Genomic DNA, 19681 nt, shown 5'->3' on the forward strand with positions numbered 1-19681 from the left:
TAACCAACACCAGGGGAATGCAGACAGCAAAATTCAGCTAAAATTCAGGGGAAATTCTAAAAGACAGATGTGCACATTATTATTTTTTTAATTGCTTTTAAAACTTGAGAGAGAGAGATAGATGGGCAACCTTAAAAGAGGTCTAAGAGAACACATCAACCAATTGTTATGTGTGGATCTCATATGGATCTCACTAGAGCATACATTTTTCAAGGTGGTGGTGGACCATTGTCACCGGTGCAGCAAAAACTGCTTCTTGGATGATGGAAAAATCTTAGCTATTTTAATGGTTTGTGGCTCTCCAAAGGGCTGCAGAATCCAAAGAAATATAGAGTATATCTGTGCTATTAAAATTTCATTAGGAGAGAGAAGGCTATGACTGGGAAAATATGTCTACAAAAGCTCCTTAGGGGGACCATGATGAAAAAGGGTTTGAAAACACTGAATTAGAACATATGAGTTGATATATAAGATATATATCATATATATATAAGACAGGGAAAGTATCGAATACTTACTGGATATTTGATGAAATATTGCTATTATTTTAGGTATGATAATGGTATTATGGTTACGTTATAAAGAGTGCTAATCTTTCAGAGATGACTGCTGAGACATTTACAGATGAAATAGAGAGTAGAGGAGAGTCAAAACAGGGGAAGAGGAAAAGCAGAGCTAGAGAGCCAAAGATAAAAGAAAAGAAAGATTAACTGATGTTTCTCAGAGCAACAAACTTTCTTCTCATTGTATTTCGGGACCCATCTTTTCTGAGACTGTGGTTGCTAACCAATGGCCCATGGATCACATTCATCCCACACATTTGTTTTGTTTGACCCTCACAGTGTTGTAGAAGTATTTGAACCAACATTTTAAAATGAAAGATTTCACTGAAAACTCTCCATCTCTAGTTTCACTTGAGAAATCACACCCTCCAGATCTTGTACCTGAGCCCATAAACAGAACCTGTGTTCTTCTGCTCATCCCAGCTGCCAGGGGTCACACTGGAAATGCCCCCACTCACACCCTGTTCTGCTTCTGAAATGGGCCAGCAGCCTGATTGTTCATTTCACCTGCTGCCCAGAAAAGGCAGTGCACTGGAGAAAAGAAGGTTTTTGCAACAAAAAAGAGTTTAATAAATGCAGAGTCAGCTAAGTGGAAAGACAGTTTTATTATTACTCAAATCCGTCTCCCTGAAATTGCAAAGGCCAGAATTTTTTAAGGGTAGTTTGGTGGGCAGGGGGCTAGGGAATGGGGTCACTGATTGGTTGGGTCGGGGATGAAATTATAGGGAGCTGGAGCTTGTCTTCTTGCGCTGAGTCAGTCCCTTGGTGGGGGTCCAAGACCAGATGAGCCAGTATACCAGTCTAGGTGGTGCCAGCTGGTCCATCAGAATTCAGGGCCTTAACAATACCTTGAACACCAATCTCAGGTCTTACAATAGTGATGCCATCTACAGAAGCAGTTGGGAGGTTCGGAATCTTGTGGCCTCTGGCTGCGTGACTCTCGAGCTGTAACTTCTGATCTTCTGGCTAATGTTAGTTTTACAAAGTAAGTCCAATCCCCAAGGAAGGAGGTGGTTAGTTTTGGGAAGGGGCTGTTGTCATTGTTTTTTTCAAAGTTAAACTATAAACTAAATTCCTCCCATAGTCAGCTCAGTATACATCTAGGAATGGGCAAGGACAGAGTGGGGGTTAGAAGCAAGATACAGTCAGGTCAAATGTCTGCCACTGTCATAATTTTTGCAAAGGCACTTTCACTTCCAATCTTTTCCTTCCTTGCCAGCCCTTGATGAACGGAAATTACATCATTAACAATGACTGGGCCGGGTACGGTGGCTCACACCTGTAATCTCAACACTTTGGGAGGCCGAGGCAGGTGGATCACCTGAGGTCAGGAGCTTGAGATCAACCTGGCCAACACGGTGAAACCTTGTCTCTACTAAAAATACAAAAAATTAGCTGGTCACGGTGGCGGGCGCCTGTAATCTCAGCTACTCAGGAGGCTGAGGCAGGAGAATCGCTTGAACCCAGGAGGCGGAGGTTGCAGTGAGCTGAGATCCTGCCATTGCACTCCAGTCTGAGCAACAAGAGCAGAACTCCATCTCAAAAAAAACAAAAAACAAAACAAAACAACAAAAAAGCCAGTGGCCACCAGTCCTTGCACACCAACTGTGGGCCGGGCAGAATTTGGCAACAGTATCTCATTGAACCCTCTCATCAAACCAGGAGATAGTTACTGTTGGCATCTCCCATTTTACAGATGATGACACTGAGGCTCAGAGAAGTGAAGTAACTTACTCAAAGCCACACAGCCATTTGGAATTCAGATCTGGTCTTTCTGATTCCAACGTCTGTGTTTCCATGTCATATTGGCCGCTGCCTCCTTCATGAGACCACAGCACATGGCCTCAGTCCCCTAGACCACTGGACAGTCAGTCCTGATCTGAGCAGGGAGGCAGAGGTTGCTCCAGCTCCCCAGGGAACTGGCTTCAGTCTGGTTGTTCCTCGACAGGGAATATCTACCATATCTGATCCAGAGTAGATAATTTTTTAGATCCCCTTCTCTATACAAGGGGAATATTAAATTATAATACTCTGAAATAAAATAATAATGAAATCATGAAACATATTTTTCATGTGTAAACGAAAGTTACACTATCAAACAAAAATATGACATCTCATAGTGTGTACTTTGCTCTGCTGTTTTAAATTTTAAACACAAATAAGAGCTTTAAGTGATTATGCAGAATGACAGAGTTAAAGAAATTCAAGGTCAGTTTCTTCATCTTTACAATTACTGTGCTATTATTTATTTCAAATCTATTGTTCAAACACAGGAATATACAGTATCACGGGGTAGAGACAAACTTCATCCAAAGTGAACTCGAACAGCTCTGCATCTTTACAAATTTATACCCAAAAGAAGAATGTACAGCTGAATTTGAGTTTGTCAAGGCTGACTGTGTGACAAGGAACACTCAGAATTAATTTCCATGTAGAGGCTGGCCATGGTGGCTGACATCTGTAATCTCAGCATTTTGGGAGGCCAAGGTAGATGGATCACTTGAGGCCAGGAGTTCTAGACCATCATGGACAACATGGTGAAAACCCACCTCTACTAAAAACACAAAAACTAGCCATGTGTAGTGGTGTGCACCTATAATCCCAGCCACTTAGGAGGCTGAGGCAGGGGAATTGCTTGAATCTGGGAGGTGGAGGTTGCAGTGAGCCGAGATCATGCCACTGCACTCCAGCCTGGGAAACAGAGTGAGACTCTGTCTCAAAAAAAAAAAAGAAGAAGAAGAAGAATTATTTTCCACGAAGAATAATATTTTTAAAGAGTAAGTGATAAAAATGTGCTAATCAGAAGCTGATATACATTACTCTCATAATACATTAGATCTCATGCCTTACATGCACAAATTCTCGATAACAGCCACAGCAATTGTTTAGACATAGACCAACAATTTCTTTTCATGGAGGGGTATTAGATCATGAACATTGTTTAGAATTGCAGGCACATGGTTATAATTTTAAAAGCAAGCTGACTTTCAGTTGATTTTATTACTGCCGTTAAATTCTCAGGCCACGTACCCCTCATTGCCTCCCTGGGTGAGCACTCCCACAATCTTGGCACCACTGTGCCAAGTGCTCTGGAATCTGGGCACTGCTGGACCCCAGGCCCCCTCTCCTGGAGCTGACATCCTTCCTTGAGTCCAGAAGGGCCTCCGGGACCCTGGCCCCAAATGTGAGCTGCCTACTGGAGTGACAGAACGGGGAGAGAGCCCGAAATCTGTCATCAGAAGGGTGGGCTGGAATCCCAGCTCTGACACTTCACCTCTTTAAGCCTCAGTTTCCTCATCTGCTAAAAGAGGTTAAGCAAGAAAAACAGGGGTGCAGGGAGAGGCAAACAAGATCACAAACTCTGAGCTGGGGTTTAGAGCATGGACAGGGTTCTTAGGGAATGAGAGCTTCCGAAAAACCTAGCAGAGTCTGAAGGTGCATTCACGGAGGTAAAAATAGCTGCCGTTTATGAGCACTCACTATACATCTGCCACTTTGCATATATTATCTCATTTAATGTCACCCTCATCGTAATTCTGTAAGGTGAATGCTATCATCCCCATTTTAACTGTGAGGAAACTGAGGCTCAGAGAGGTGAGTGGACTTGCCCAAGGTGTCACAGCTGAACCAGAATTTTAGCCCAGGCTCTGCACATTCCAGAGCCCTCCAGATCCAAAGAGGAGACCGCTTTAAATGCTCTGTGTGGGGTCAAAGGGAGACAGTTCCATGCTGGGCATCCCCCTGAAGCCAGGGGCACAGGAATCCAGGTCCTGTTGATGGAGCTGGTGCTGCTGACCCTGGTAAGAGGTCACCAGGAAGCTGGCCTGAGTTCTAGCAGGGAAGATGGGTGTGCTTCCTGCTTGGCTGCTCTCACCTTCTTAAAGGTCTCCTTAACAACAGAGTGAAAGACGGATCAAGGTGCTCTTGTGCTTTGGGTCAAGCAGCTAGGCAGTTTCTAGATCAAGGAAGAGGTGGCCTTGGGCCTCCAGTTGGCAAACGCTCAGAGAGACAGTCCAAGCGCTTGTCCCTGGAGGAGACACAGTGACAGGAGGATGGGCCTGCATCCTTATTTTAGATTTTGGAAATGAAAATTAAGAGAGGCAAAATGACTTGTCCAAGGTCACGCAGTCTAAAAGTGCCCGCATCAGGCCTTGAACCCTGCTCCATGAGGCTGCACAGTCTGCGACTTTTCTGCCGAGTGTAGCTGCCCCAAGGGTGGCTTAGAGCACCGGGGTCTGAGGACCTTCCTCAGAAGCCACAGCCTCTGTGATCTCTCACCGCGAGAAGCTACCGCAGGAGTGACGATTCTGCAGCCTCTGCCTACGACTTTTTCTATTCCGGGTGTGGGGTGCGTAATTAGCATACATCTGAATACATTTTCCATTTTTAACAGGAAAGAGAAATACATGGGAAAAGAGATAAAAAGCTCCTGTTAACTAGTGAGGCTGTGTGTCATGCTCCTTTAGATTCTGCCTCACGTTCCTCCTTCCGCCTAAGAAGCCCTTCCTCCCTGCTGCCATCAGATAAACTCCACTCCATCCTCCCAGGCCCTGCTCACAGGTAGCTTGTGTGGAGGCTCCTGGGGCACTCCTGGGGCTTCTCCCTTCCAGCCTCCCTGGACCGTGTGCATCCTTCTTCCCAACTCAGTCACACTGTATTCTGACTTACCCAGATACAGAGCTGCCTGGGGTTGTCCTGCCTCTTGTACATTTGCCTCAGGAGACTTGCTTGGCCGAAAGGTTCTAGAAAGTTCCCTTAACACTGCAGTTGCCTTGACACTCTGCCTGGAACAGCCAGCCCGGAGTGGAGGGACTCCACAAAGACTCCAGGGCTGATTTTAGACTGCAATGACTCCATTCTGGCTTTGGGGTCTATTCTGAGGGTCTGCCCAATCCCAGGTTGTACTCCCCAACACTGTGAGGACACTGTTCTGTCTCAGCGTTAGGTTGATGGCTAGCCCAAGCTGCAAAGGATTCTCCATAGAGCACAAAACTACCCCAAAGGTAAGTCAGACCGCAGCCACCTGGAGGCCCTGAGTCCCCTCCAGCCTGTTGGGCTAAGCATATTCCTTGAAACTAACTCACACCCCCATTCTAGACATCTCCCTCTCCCTCAGTCAGCCTTGGCGCTCATCTCCTTTTCTCACTCTCCATGCTACCTTTGCTTCCCACTCTCTCCCATGCTGAACGCTGGACTGATCATTTCACTCCCCCATTGCCAGGAACACAAGCTTCTGTACATAAAAGATTTTTACTCAAGTTTTAGGGCAGTGGAGAGTAGTGATTGCACATCACACAGCAGAGGCAACAGCTTCAACTTGAATATTATTCCAAAATTATTATCCTAAGATCTATCTGCCACTTGCCCACCATGGGGAATCTGGCTACGTTTGTGCTTCGGTGCTAGCTTGTTGCCATATCCCCTATTTCTTTCTGAAAAGAACTCAAGCCCAGCTGAACCACAGCTGACCTGAAGACCAACGTATGAGAAATAACTACCTGTGGTAAGCCACTGAGATTTGGTGGAGCGGGGGTAGGGAGGGACTTTTACCCAGCACGAGCTGACTAATACAATCATCGAATCCAACCCCCACGCAATGCATAAAGCCACCCCTCGTCATCTCTGACAAGCTGAAATCAAACCTCAGCTTGCACACCTCCAGTGATGGGGAGCTCACTACTTCACAAGGCTGACCAATCTCATCTCTGGACAGTTAGATCCTAACCTATCTCCCATCCAAGTTTGACCATTGGTCACAGCTCCCTCTGTCGCTCCTCCTTGGCCTCACAAAGTCCCCCACTCCCCAGCACCATCTGGCCAAGACCAAGCAGTGACAGTGTTATGCCCCCAGTCCCTCCTCCTCAGACCCCCAACTGCTCCTGTACAGCATGGCTCCCTGTGCCGTCTCCTCTCTACTTCATCTCCTCCACAAGGGCAGAGTCTGGAACTAACCACCATGGCCAATGAGTGTGGCCAGTGGCCAGACTCTTGTGTCTACTGATCTAGACAATATGCCTCCATGGGAAATACCTAAATTCCAGAAACAGACTCTGGAACCCACAGACTTGGGGGTAGATCCTGGCCCTGCCATCTCCTGCTGTGCCTCCTTGGACAGGCAACTTCATTTCTTGAAACCTAAATGATCTCATCTGCAAAATGAGAACAACCATTGCCTCCACATCTTGCATCATACACTAAGTCCAGTGCTTGTAATCGCCCAGTGGGTTCTCTTTCTCACACCCCAGACCGAGCTGATTTATCAAGGCAGGGGAATTGCAATGGAGAGAGTTTAATTCACACAGAGCGGGCTGAACGGGAGACCAGAGTTCTCTTATTACTCAAATCGGTCTCCCTGGAATTCAGGGCTTAGGGTTTTTCACAGGTAGTCTGGGGAAAGGGGTGGGGTGGCTGTTGACTGGTTGGGGGGTATAATCCAAACGGTGTAGGAAATGATCCTCCTGCCCTGAATCGCTTCTGGGTGGGGCCACAGGAGAGTGGGTGGGTCCAGATGGAGCCACCATTGGAGGGTGGATCCTGGTGGAACCCTAGGTGTCAGACATGCAAAAAACCTGAAAAGATATTTCCAAAAGGCCAAACTTAGGTTCTACCATAGTGATGCTATTTGCAGGAGTGACTGGGGAGTTCCGTATCTTATGACCTGTGGAATGATGGCTGGTGGTTGTTTATGTCTATACCTTAACAGAATTCAGGCTCCTCTTCTCTAGTCTGGCGGCCTCTCGTTAGCTTTAGGAAGGTGGTTGAGTTTTGGGGAAGGGCTGTCATCAATGTTTTTTTTCTTTTTTGAGACGGAGTTTCGCTCTTGTTGCCCAGGCTGGAGTACAATGGCACGATCTCGGCTCACTGCAACCTCCGTCTCCTGGGTTCAAGTGATTCTCCTGCCTCAGCCTCCCAAGTAACTTGGATTATGGGTGTGCACTGCCACGCCCGGCTAATTTTTGAATTTTTAGTAAAGACGGAGTTTCACTATGTTGGTCAGGCTGGTCTCAAACTCCTGACCTCAAGTGATCCACCTGCCTCGGCCTCCCAAAGTGTTGGGATTACAAGCGTGAGTCACCGTACCCGGCCTGGCTGTTATCATTTAAACTGTAAATTAAATGTCTTCCAAAGCTAGCCCAGGAATAATCAAAGGCAGCTCGAAGGCTAAAGGCACGAGGCAGGCTGGCTAAATCAGCTCTCCCCCACTGCCACAATTTTCTCATTGATGTCATTTTGCAAAAGTGGTTTCTTGCCTGCCACATTAAAAAGCACCTGCCACCTCAGCAAAGCAATGACAAGAGTAATTGTTTACTACTGACCCCCATGAAACTTACTGTCACCTATAGTTCTTGAATAATGTACTCTTTTTAAAACATTTTCTAATAAAAAATATTAAAATACTCAAACAATACAGAAAGAACAAAGAAGAAAGCACTTCCGATCACTCATAGAGAATACTGTTAAAATATTCGCTAATACCCCTTTGATTTTAGAAGGACAATGCCAGACTTCTGCCTCCTCACTTATCCTTGAGGGAGGTAGCACAGGGGAGAGGAATAAAGCAGCCGTTGAGGCCACGCAGACTAGTCTTGGTTGCCAGCTTTGTCACTTGCTGGTTTTGACCCTGGATCAGCAACTTTGCCTCTAGGAGCATAGATGTATCTTTGGTAGATGAAGAGATTTTTCTTAACAGATTTATTGAGATATAATTCAAATACCATCTGCATTAGTCCACGTTCACGCTGCTGATAAAGACATACCTGAGACTGGGTAATGTATAAAGAAAAAGAGGTTTAGTGGACTCACAGTTTCTCGTGGCTGGGGAGACCTCACAATCATGGTGGAAGGTGAAAGGCAGGTCTTACATGGCGGCAGACAAGAGAGAATGAGTCAAGTGGAAAGGGTTTCCCCTTATAAAATCATGAGACCTCATGAGACTTATTCACTACCATGAGAACAGTATAGGGGAATCCCCCACCATGATTCAATTATCTCCCACCAAGTCCCTCCCACAACACATGGGAATTATGGGAGCTACAATTCAAGAAGAGATTTGGGCAGGGACACAGCCAAACCACATCACCATCCAATTCGCCCATTTTAAGTGACGGTTTAATCATTTTCAGTGCATTCACAGAGCTGTGTATCCATGATCACAATCCGTTTTAGAATATTTTCATCACCCCAAAAAGAACCCCTGTACCCCTTAGCTGTTACCCCTGCCCCAGGTAGCCAACAATCTACTTTGTCTCTCTAGATTTGCCTGTTCTGGACGTTCATCTCATATGTGGGCTTTTGTGACTGGCTCCTTTTCTCAGCACAATGTTTTCAAAGTTCACCCATGTTGACTGACTGGATGTTTTTAAACGTATTAACCTGGATTGTTTTTACATTCTGGCCCCTCCCATAGACAATGCTGGTTTTGCCATTGCTGCTTCTCCAGGTCTCACGAGAGCTTTATATGATCCAGGCCTAGCAAAAAGGGCAAAGAAAAGAGCACATCAGAAAGGAGTTCATCTGTGTTCAGAGAGCGGAGGAGGGAAGAGAGCGTGTACTTGCTGGGTGGAGGGCATTGGGTGAGGCTGGGGGAGGAAGGGGCTGGAGCCCTGTGGGTTGGCTGAGGATGGAGGGAAAACGGGCATGAACAAGTGTCCAGTGGGTTAGGAATCGGATCCTCTTTAATCTTTTCTAATGCTGTTTGTAAAGTTGAGAATTCCTTATTTTATTATTGGGCTGCACTTCCATGGAAGAATTGCTTGCAGAGATTGGGCTGGTCTGAAATCTTCAAGAGTTCTCTTGGTGACCCAACTGAGGCCCTGCACAGCTCAGAGAGATCAGGGCCTCAGACACTCAGTAAGGGTCAGTTGCTTTACATTCCTTCTCATTTAATCCTCACAAATCCATGAAGCGGGTACATTTTACTGATGGGTAAACCAAGGCCCCTCAAGTGGGGATGCAAGGAGCTCTCGGACAGCATGTCCACTGCTTGCCTTGCATTGCTCTGCCCACAAACTGGACACAAATGATCTCTAGTCACAAGACTCTTGCCTTTGGGCATCTGAGTCAGAGGGCCCCAAGCTGCGCTGAGATCGTTTTACATTTTACCATGGTTTTTTTTTTTGGCTTTTAAAATAGTCTAGAAGTATAAAACTCTCAGAAGAACACACAGGAGAAAAGCTTTATGACATTGGATTTGGCAATATTTTCTTGGCTATGACATCAAAAGCACAAGCAACAAAAGTAAAAATAGATAACTTGGACTACATCAAAATATGAAAGTTCTATGCATCTGAGGACAGAAGCAACAGAGTGAAAAGGCAACTATGGAATTAGAGTATTTGCCTGTCACATATCTGATGAGGAGTTAATAACCAAAATATACAAACAACTATGATTCAACGACAGCAAAACAACCCAATTAAAAAATGGGCAAAGGACTTGAATACATATTTCTCCAAAGAAGATATTCATATGTCCAACAAGCACATGCAAAGAAACTCAACATCACTAATCACTAAGGAAACGCAAATCAGAACCACAATGAGATATCACCTCACACCGGTTAAGATGGTTACTATCAAAAAAATAGAAAATAAGAAGTGTTGGCATGGATATGGAGAAATTGGAACCCTTGTGACCCATTGGTGGGAATGTGAAATTGTGCAGCTTCTGTGTAAAACTGTATGGCTGTTCCTCAAAAAATTAAAAATAGAATTACCATATGATCCAGCAATTTCATTTCTGGGTATTTATTCAAAAGAAAGGAGGGCCTCAAAGGGCTATTTGTACAGCCATGTTTATTTACTTATTTATACATTTTTGAGGTGGAGTTTCACTCTTGTCATCAAGATTGGAGTGCAATGGCATGATCTCAGCTCACTGCAACCTCTGGCTCTCAGGTTCAAGCGATTCTCCTGCCTCAGCCTCCCGAGTAGCTGGCATTACAGGCGCCCGCCACTATGCCTGGCTAATTTTTATATTTTTACTAGAGACGGGGTTTCGCCATGTTGGCCAGGCTGGTATTGAACTCCTGACTTCAGGTGATCCGCCCGCCCCAGCCTCCCAAAGAACTGGGATTACAGGTGTGAGCTACCGCGCCCAGCTACAGCCACGTTACTCACAATAGCAGCATTACTCACAATAGCCAAAAGGTGGAAGCAGCCTGAATGTCCAACGACAGATTAGTGGATAAACATTATGGGGCATATACACAGTGGAATAGTACTCAGTCTTAAAAAGGAAGGAAATTCTGATGGATGCTACATGGATGGACCTTGAGGACATTATGCTGATTGAAATAAGCCTATCACAAAACAACAAATACTCTAATTCCAGCTATGCGACATACCTGGAATAGTCTAACTCATAGAGACAGGAAGTAGAATGGTGGCTGCCAGGGGCTGTGAGGGGAGGAGAATGGGGAGTTAGCGTTTCACGGGTGCAGAGTTTCAGCAGGGGAAGGTGAAAAGAGCTCTGGCAATAGATGGTGGTGATGGCGCACACAATGTGAATGTATTTAATGCCACTGAGCTGTACACTTGAAAATAGCTAAGATTATAAATCCTCTATATATTTTACTATTATACAATTTAAAAAATATATACAGCCCAGAGTCCTTTATGTTTTCTTAGAGGTCATGGTTGCAAACTCCCGGAAGACCCCAGGTGGAGTTGTGAGTTGCTTTTTAGGCAGGTGCGGGGTCTGCAGCCCCTGAGAGCCTTTTGGTTCAGCCACCTCTGGCAAAGCAGCACAGAGTCTGGGACAAACACCACCGCCACCATCCCCGCACCCTCATCAGCACACAGCGCACTCACGCTCACTCATCAGATTCTATCTTTCCAGAACACCACCCACCTGAGTGATGATTTCACAGATAAAGAAGAGGCTCAGAGAGGGTGAGTCACTTGCCCAGGGTCACACAGCTAGTAAAGCGGAGGAAGGCCCCACACCCAGGTGCCTGCTTCGGAAGCTTGCGCTCCTCCCTCAACCTCTCTGCCACGTGGCCTGGGGTCCAAGTCACCCTGCTAGATCCCTCAGAAAATCTCTCTACATTATGGCTCTCCCTAGGCCTCAGCCTCCTCTCACAGAAAAGGAAAGATGGGGCCAGGTGTGGTGGCTCACGCCTGTAATCCCAGCACTTTGGGAGGCCGAGGCGAGTGGATCACCTGAGGTCAGGAGTTTGAGACCAGTCTGACCAACGTGGTGAAACCCCGTCTCTACTAAAAATACAAAATTAGCCGGGCGTGGTGTCAGGCGCCTGTAATCCCAGCTACTCAGGAGGCTGAGGCAGCAGAATCGCTTAGAACCCTAGGAGACAGAGGTAGCAGTGAGTCGAGATGGTGCCACTGCACTGCAGCCTGGGTGACAGAGCAAGACTCTGCCAAAAAAAAAAAAAAAAAAGATGGAAAGATACAGTTTTAAGATGTGAGTGAATGCACTCATTCAGTCCCTCAGCAGCTGTGACTGGCACCTCCTATGCTCCAGGCGCTGCCCTGATCCTGCGAAGGCAGTCACTATGGAGGAACAAGGGCCCTGGCCTCATGGAGCTTACACTGGGGCAGAGGGACAGACAATAAATACACAAATAGGAGCCTCCCAGAGTCAAGGTGCCCTGCAGAATACAGAACAAGGTTAAGAGTGTCTGGGGAGTGCTGCTTTCGCTAGGGTGACCTCCCGGAGAAGTAGAATCAAAGGGGCCAGGCTTTAAAAAGAGAAATTATCAGCCAAAGTGGTGCGAGCAAACTTGGCTTTACAGAAAAACAGAGAAGAGGCCAGTGTGGTTGGGTGCACAGAGCTAGGAAGGTGGGTGGGCAGGAGGCAGCCCCTGCAGCTGGAAGCCAGAAGCAGGTTCAGATGTGGTTCCCACTGAGGAGAGTCCTCGGAGACTTTCTTGGAGACCCTGAATGAGGATTCCCACTGAGAAGGAGGATTTGAGGAAGCAAGTGGCATGAACAGAGAAGAGACCTGGCTCTGAATGAGCTACGTGAACTGTACACACGACTGCACACCCACGAGCTCTGACGTGCTTGATCTTCCAGGGCCCCCGTTGTGGAGGGGTAATCTCCATATTCTGGAGGGTTGTGTTTCATCCTCAGGGCCCCCGTTGTGGAGGGGTAATCTCCAAATTCTGGAGGGTTCTGTTTGATCCTCTGGGCAAACAGGTATACCTTGGTGCTGAGTCAGCTACAACCTGTTCTTCTCATTTCCTTCCCTGTTTGCCTTTCTGGGCTCTGGTGGGCTCTGCACCTGGATTCTGACCTTACCCAGGACGTACACATCTGAGTCACTGGAGGGCAGGCCACAGTGGCAGTCACCAAGTGGGCAATGCGGCCACAGGGCAGACCCCACCCCAGGCAATCCTTGAGGGAAACAAGGCCTAGGAGGGAGTGAGCAGCGAGGACAGTCTAGAAGAAAAGGGAAAATTAATGCTGGGTGGAGATTAACTGGTGATTTTGTGGAGAAACTGAGGCCTGGAGAGAGGAAGGGGCTTATCTAGAGCCATGTGGCTAGTCAGAAACACTTGGGACTAGATCCCAAGTCTCTAGCACACCCCAATGTGAGGCCTTCTCACCATGCTCAGAAATCTAAGTGGTCTGGCTGGGCATGGTGGTTCACCCTTGTATAATCCCAGCACTATGAGAGGCTGAGGCGGGTGGATCACCTGAACTCAGGAGTTCGAGACCAGCCTGGGCAACACGGTGAAACCCCATCTCTACCAAAATACAAAAAATTGGTCAGGCATGGTGGCAGGTTCTTGCAGTCCCAGCTGCGCAGGAGGCTGAGGCATGAGAATCACTTGAGCCCGGGAGGTGGAGGTTGCAGTGAGCTAAGATAATGCCACTGCACTCCAGCCTGGGCGAAAGAGTGAGACTCCATCTCAAAAATAAATAAATAATAAATTTTTAAAAATTAAGAATAAATAATAAAAAATAAATCCAAGTGGTCCTGGTGGGTAATCATAATAATAATAACAACAGTGGTTAATCATCATTAAGCTCCCCTTCTGTGGCAGCATTCAAAGGCATTTTCATGTTGAGTTCCTTTGCTTTTCAGAACAACTCTATAAGAGTTGTTGCATCTCAGTTTCACAGAGGAGACAACAGGTGAGGTTACACAACAGGACTCCAGCTTTAGTCTATTGCCTCCAGAGCCCCACTCTTAACAACCACGCTGGCTGCATTATTAGAAAAGCAAGCCACCAGGCTCAGAGAGGGGGAAACGGCTTATCAGGGCCACTCTGGCCAGGACTAACACTTATGTAATAGTCACTGCCCTATACCATTTCCCAGAGGGTGTGTCTTCTTTGTCTTTACCATTCTATTATTATTATTACTATTGTTATTTTGGAGACAGGATCTCTGTTACCTGAGCTGGAGTGCAGTGGCACCACCATAGCTCACTGCAGCCTTCAACTCCTGGGCTCAAGTGATACTTCTGGTTCAGCCTTTTGAGGAGCTGGGAATATAGGCATACGCCGCCACGCCCAGCTAATTTTTATTTTTATTTTTTGTTTTTTGTAGAGATGGGGGTCTCTCTATGTTACCCAGGCTGGTCTTGAACTCCTGGTCTCAAGCGATTCACCCACCTTGGCCTCCCAAAGTGATGAGATTATAGGCGTGAGCCACCACACCCGGCCCTTTGTCTTTCCATCGATGGCACCGAGTATAGGAACAGGCTTGGCACAGAAAATATTGCTTGAACAGAAATTAATTGTGGTAACAAATTTTGCTTAATTGTTGCAGTTTCATTCTGTGTAGTTAGCAAGAAAAGAGGGCAATTTCAGGAAGGAAGGGAACCAAACAAACACCCTGACTGGGCCTGGTTGCGACAGAAAGAACAAGAACTTTTTGTGAAGTCAACATTTCCTTGGCCGGGCGCGGTGGCTCAAGCCTGTAATCCCAGCACTTTGGGAGGCCGAGACAGGCGGATCACGAGGTCAGGAGATCGAGACCATCCTGGCTAATACGGTGAAACCCTGTCTCTACTTAAAATACAAAAAACTAGCCGGGTGACGAGGCGGGCACCTGTAGTCCCAGCTACTTGGGAGGCTGAGGCAGGAGAATGGCGTAAACCCGGGAGGCGGAGCTTGCAGTGAGCTGAGATCCGGCCACTGCACTCCAGCCTGGGTGGCAGAGCAAGACTCCGTCCAAAAAAAAAAAAAAAAAAACATTTCCTTGCTGCAAATCTATGGGATCTGCGCCAAGCCATTTCACCTTGCTCAGCCTCGGTTTTCTTATCTAGAAAAATAAGGATAGAATGTCTAGCCTCACAGGGCATGGATTAACTCAATTAATGAATGTAAAGCAGGGGTTGACAATATTTTTTCTCCCAAGGAGCAGAGAGTAGATCTTTTCGGCTTTGTAAGCCATACAATCTCTGCCACAACTTCTCAACTCTATCTTTGTTGCACAAAAGCAACCATAGGCAATATGTATTTACAAAAACAGGCAGTAGGCTGGATTTGGCCCCCCAGCCATGGTGTGCTGATGCCTGATCAAAGCCAGGGACACACAGGACTTCATCATGACTTTCATGAGCTCCAGGTACTTGTGCCTTCATGCGTCCTTGTTTCCATAGCAGAGGTTGTGGACCCTAGAAATTTTTTTTAACATGAAAAAATTATCTTATGATTTTTTAGAAGAAATTAAAATATTTTGAGGGTCCCTAAAAGTATCGTGGGCCTTAGGTCTATGCCTATGTGCCTGATGGATTGGTCAGCACTTGGCAAGCCATAAGCAGGTGCTCAGGGAAATAACACTTCCTTCCCCATCTCCTTCCCTTAACTGAGTCTACCTGTGTATTTGTCTGCTCAGGCTGCCGTAACAAAATACAACAGACTGGTGGCTTAAACAACAGAAATGTGTTTTCTCACAGTTCTGGAGGCTGGCAGTCTGAGATCAAGGTGTCCACATGGTCACTTTCTGGTAAGACCTCTCTTCCTGGCTTGTAGGTGGCCGCCATCTCACTGTGTGCACATCCAACCTCTTTGAGCAGGTGCAGAGAAACAGCGCTCTGGTATTGCTTCTTATAAGGAAACTAATGCTGCAGGATCAGAAACCCATTCTTATGATCACCTCATTTCACCTTTATTACTTCCTTATTATCTCCAAATACAGCCACACTGAGAGTTAAGGCTTCAACATATGAATTCTGGGTGAGACACAGTCCATCTATAGCAGCCTGGAATAGGGTAAGGGGAGGAAGCAGGAAGACTTCTGCATAGCAGCTTACAAGAAATTACCTGTGAGCGCAGGCTCTGCAATGAGGTAGCCTGGGCTGTAGATCCTGGTGGACCCTCACTGGCATTTACCAGAGAAGTCATTTCACTTTTCCTGCCCTCAAGTTCCTCAGGTAAAACGAGGATAGCTATGGTTTCCACCTCACTGGACTGCTATGGAATGTGTGGCAGAAATTCAAGAGAGGATCTGGCACATGGTAAGCACTAGATCAATGTTAGTGATGGTGATGGTGAGGATGATGATCATGGTGACAGTGATGATAGTGATGGTGAGAATGATGCTGACAGTGATGGTGACGGTGGTGACGGTGAGGATAATAATGGTGATGGTGAGGATAATGATAGTGATGGTGAATGATGATAATTATTACTGTGGTGATTATTATTATGGTGATGATGGTGATACTGATGATGGTGAGGATGATGATGGTAAGGATGATGATGGTGATGATGATAATGTTGGTAATGGAGATGATGGTGATGGTGATGATAAGGGTAATGATGGTGATACTGATTATGGTGGTGATGATGGTGAGGATGATGATGCTGAGGATGAGGATGGTGATGGTGATAGTGGTTGCTATGCTTTAAATGTTTTTGTCCTTGCCAAAACTCATGTTGAAACTTAATCTCTAATGCAGATTGGGAAGTGTAGCCTTTGGGAGGTGATTGAGTCATGAGGGCTGTGCTCTCATGATTGGCAGTTAGGTGCCCTTGTAAAAGGGCTTGATGGGGGGAGTTCACCTCTTTTTGCCCTTTCCATCCATTCTGCCACGTGAGGACATAGCATTCCTTCGCTCTGGAGGGTAGAGCAACAAGGTGCCATCTTAGAAGTGGAGACTGGGCTCTCACCAGACACCAAACTTGTTGGTGCTTTGATCTTGGATTCCCCAAGCTTTGGTACTGTGAGAAATAAATGTCTATTGTTTATAAATTACCCAAGCTGTGGCATTTTCTTATAGCAGCACAAATGGACTAAGACAGTGATGATGATGGTGATGTTGATAATGGTAATGGTGATGGTGATGATAATAGCAAGGATGATGGGATGATGGTGGTGTGGGTGATAGTGATAATATAATGGTGATGACAAGGATGATCTTACAAGAAATGCACGGACAGTGGTTGGATGTCCCCAGTGGCTAGTGTCTTTTAGCTGAACCTAAGTCCTTCCCATTACCAATGCAAAGGAGACCCACCAAAAGCAGTAGATGCTGGCATCTCTGGCTGAGAACACTGACACTTGATCTCTTTGTCTGGGCTCCTTGCAAACAATCTGTTCAAACTCTTCTTCCAGATGGACAAATAATTGTGCCTTCATTTATCTCCAATACTTTGACACCTACTAAATGTCTTGAAGTTAGCATCAGACTCACAGGTTTAAGAGCTCGGGACATCACATGACTGCCTCCACTGCAGATGCTGCCACACGTTTCAGGTACCACTCACACTTCTAAAGAGCCAGCTATAAATTCACGGGTCCCAGACTCCCTCAGGTTTAGTAGTTCTCATGGAACTCATTGAAAATACTAGACTACAATTACAGTTTTATTACAAAGGATACAGAGAAGGACTAACGGAGTGCAGAGACACAAGGCAAGGTTTGGAGAGAGGGGTGCAGAGCTTCTGTGACCTCTCCTTGTGAAATCCAGACACATCGCTTTCCTGGCACATCAGTGTGTTTGTCAATTAGGAAGCTCCACCAAGCCTTGGTGTCCAGAGTTTTTATTAGGGTTTGATTTTGTGGGCATGACTGGTTAAGTCACTGGCTGTATGATTGAACTCAACCTCCAACCCCCTTCCTTCCCCAGAGCTTGGGCTGGCCCAAAATGCCAACCATCTAATCTCATGGTTAATCTTTCTAGTAACCAATCCCCATCCTAAAACTATCTAGGGGCCCACCATAGGTAACCTCATTAGCATAACAAAGACACTTTTAGATCTCAGAAAATTCCAAAGATTTTTGGAGCTCAGTGCCAGAAATGGGAATAAAATACATTTTATTATAGCACACTTTCCTTAGTCAGCCCCCTCTTCTCCCTCCTCAAAGTCTTAATTGAATTTCTAAGCTCTGAACTTTTTCCTTTGAACTTGGGAGACATCTGGTCCCTGGAAATGACCTTGGCAAGAGCCAGTCTTATCCCTTAGCCATATGGGGGCTTATTCTGCTTATATTTAGATAACCACAAACCCTCCCTTAACCTCCTTCTGATCCGGAGCCGGAGCTTCAGATCAGTTGAGCTGGACCCCTGTTGACTCTAATAGGCATGCCACCATGTCCAAGAGGCCAAAGAAGAGACCCGAAGCCAGTGAATAACACATAGGGTTTTTTGAGGGCTTACATATGGGATAGTCTAAGGGCAGTGGACCGGACAGGAGAACCACTGCCATTTGTAAAAAACATATAGTTTATATAGCAATCTTCACTCAGCACACTCTACCTAGCAACCTCTATTTAACCCAAAACAAAGGGCCTCCATCTCCTGTATGGCCTTCATTCCAAGGAATGGGCCAGGGGTTCAGATGTTCTTTGTAGATAAGGAGCGAATCTCTGGGTTGGCTACTCCCCGATTCCCCAGCTCAAAACTCTGAACCGACATTCTTCTTAGAACATAGGGTCATTCTCAGGGTATGCTTGAGTTATTGCTGTCAGGTGTGTCTCCTGTACAAGGTCTGAACCCCACTTCCTGGGCCGAGGCTGGAGCCCTCACCCACCTATGTCCTCTGATGGATCTGCCCAGATTCCCCTGTCTCACCTGGCCACTGCCCAAGACCTCTGGCTGTGCTTTCTTGACTCACCCCAACTTCAGATCCTGAGCTAGAGAAACGTAGAATTCTGATTTGGAATGAGTCTTGAAAAGATGTAAGTCCAACTGCCAATAACACATTCCCAGCTCTGCCATTTGCTAGTTGGATGATCTAGAGCAAATCGCTTTGTAAGCAGACAGGAAGGGTCTCCAGGGACTATAGGAATTTAATCAACTCATCAACTTGAGCAATCAGCCTGTTTTACAGCCTTCTGCCTTGCAGCCTGCTTTTCCCCAAACTCCATGTGGAATGCTGTCACCTAGTCAGTTGGAAGCAACATCTGACAAACCCCGGCAACTTAGAGGTGAACCCAAGTGAACATTCCTCACCATCACGCTGAAGTCTCTACCCATGGAGGAGCTATAGCATCACTGTTGTAACATGGGACCTATATGCTGGCCTGAGGACTCACTGCATCTGTGCCACTGGGACCCCTCCTCTACGTGCGATGATGCCCCCCTCCCCTCTCCATCACCCCATAAAACCCTCCTCTCATTTTCCCTCGGGGAGACACTGCTTTGGAGAATACGCCCAGTGCTTTTTTTGACTTGTGACAAGTAATAAAACTCCTATTGATCAAAACCTGTATTCTCATGGAGGGTTGTTTGTTACTCACCAGGTGAAAAAACCAACCCTGTTTTTTGGGGGGTAACAGCTTCAAATTCAGAAGATTCTATTTCCTTATCTGGAAACAAGAAAAATAATGCTACATGAATCAGGACTACTCTAGGCTTTGCTGGGGTAACAAATTACATCCTAACATAGAAGAGGTGACTTGCCCCTCACATCCCCACTCACAGGGCTGCTCCATCTTGCAACTCTGTCATCTAGGGTACATGTTGTCCAAGGTCACCAGGGCAGGGAGAAGGAAAGCAATGGAGGGGGTATGCTGGCTTTCAGTTGCCTTGGCCAAAAAGTGATTGATGTTACTTCCACACACAAGCTACTGGCCAGAATGAGTCACGTGGTTCCCAAATACTTAACACGAATTTCTGGAGCTATGTGCTATTTGGCAAGCACCAAGTCTTTCCCACAGGTCCTTTGGCTCAATGGTTGGGAAAATCCGGAGAGCTCA

Source organism: Rhinopithecus bieti, unplaced genomic scaffold (genome assembly GCF_001698545.2).
Source record: "Rhinopithecus bieti isolate Rb0 unplaced genomic scaffold, ASM169854v2 scaffold_74563, whole genome shotgun sequence".
NCBI classification, from domain to species: domain Eukaryota; kingdom Metazoa; phylum Chordata; class Mammalia; order Primates; family Cercopithecidae; genus Rhinopithecus; species Rhinopithecus bieti.